Source organism: Morus notabilis, unplaced genomic scaffold (genome assembly GCF_000414095.1).
Source record: "Morus notabilis unplaced genomic scaffold, ASM41409v2 Scaffold2216, whole genome shotgun sequence".
Lineage (NCBI taxonomy): Eukaryota > Viridiplantae > Streptophyta > Magnoliopsida > Rosales > Moraceae > Morus > Morus notabilis.
The window spans coordinates 24,003-25,660 of NW_010367946.1; positions in this window are offsets into that span (position 1 = coordinate 24,003).

The following is a 1,658-nucleotide window of genomic DNA, read 5'->3' on the forward strand; positions in this document are numbered from 1 at the left end:
TCTTCATAGTTATGGGTTCTCAAATATGGTAAGGGCCATTGCAGGCCGTGGGACCTACATGGGCTTGGGACGATGGAACTGGGCCCAAATCATACGGCCCAGCTAATGTTCAATCAATCTGGTTGGTGGTTTAAGGATGCAGTATTGTCGTATAAAGAAATGAAAAAAATATATATATCGTGCAAGCTTATTTAATCCCTTAATTAAAAGCAAGCATAGAAATAGCAACCACATACATAGTCAAACCACAATCTCCAACAAACAAACAAACAAACAAAAGCTTAAAATAGAATAATGGCACAATCTTCAAATTAATGTAGCACTATCACTACATTATCAACATCCTTTTCAATTATTTTCTTAAGTTATTTCTTGGAATCTTTTTACAATTCTTTTCTTAAGTTATTTCTTGGAATCTTTTTACAATTCTTTTCTCGTATATATTAAAAAAAGTAATGCCCCAGTTGGATGTGAAAAATGAAAGATCAAGAAATAAGTGAAACATTGCATGAAAGGGGACAGCATTTTTTTTTTTTTTAGTGAAAGTTAACTATAAAGTACTATAATGTTCTAAGTGAAATCTTAAGGAGCATTTTTTTATAAGTAAAAGCCTTTAAGTGTGTGTGTGTGTGTGTTTTTTTACTGTTTTCAAAGAAAAAGGCACGGAGGAGTAACATATTGATCCGGTTATATATACTTAAAAGAAAATCGAAAAAAAGATAATAAAAATAGCCATTCCTACCTTTTTGTCACGCTATCCGAATAATACGCCAAGCAGCCAAAGGAACGGACAAAAACGATCAAAACAATAATAAATATTTCCTAAAAGAACAACACTAATTAATAAATCCAGAACCGAACAAAAACAAAATTAATAAATAGTAATTCACGGATATAATAATGAGGCAACACGGAAATCAATATAGCCCAAGAACAATACAGAACAGAAGTCAGAGTGACAAAGAGCAATTAATAAATACAAGTGAGACTAACAAAATACAGAGAAGATTTGTAGATGGGGTCATAATTATGAGAGAATATTAGATTACGCATTTTAAACAAGTAGGAGTAGGACTAAAAGAGCACAGACACAAAAAGAGCCTAAGAAAGAAAGAAACTGGTGGAAGGTTTTATTAGCCCCATTTCTAGAAGTCCCATCATGCCAGCTCTCTTCCCAAACCCCACTCGGTTCTTCTGACCTGATTCGCGAAGACTTTTTTTTTTTTTTTTCATATGAGTCATAGTTAGAAGATTTCTCTTATTCGAATCATAATTTATAATTTATTTTAATATTTTCTCTTATAAAAAATATATGTAAATTAAAAATAATTTTAATATCATAATTTTAATCCATGAATCAAACGAGCTTATTTTTTTATTTATTGAGATTTTTCTCATGAGTCCTCTATTATTAAAGTCAGTTTTTAATAATTAAATTTAATTAAAATTATATTAAATTAAAAAATAAATTAAATATTGAGCATTTAGTTCATAAATTAGAATTATGAGATTAAAATTATTTTTAATTTACGTGTATTTTTTGTGAAAGAAAACACTGTAATAAACCATGAACCATGATTCAAATCATGGTATGAATCCCCTTATCAAATGTGTAGCAAATGACTGTTGGATTTGAGACGTGAGGGTAACAATAATCC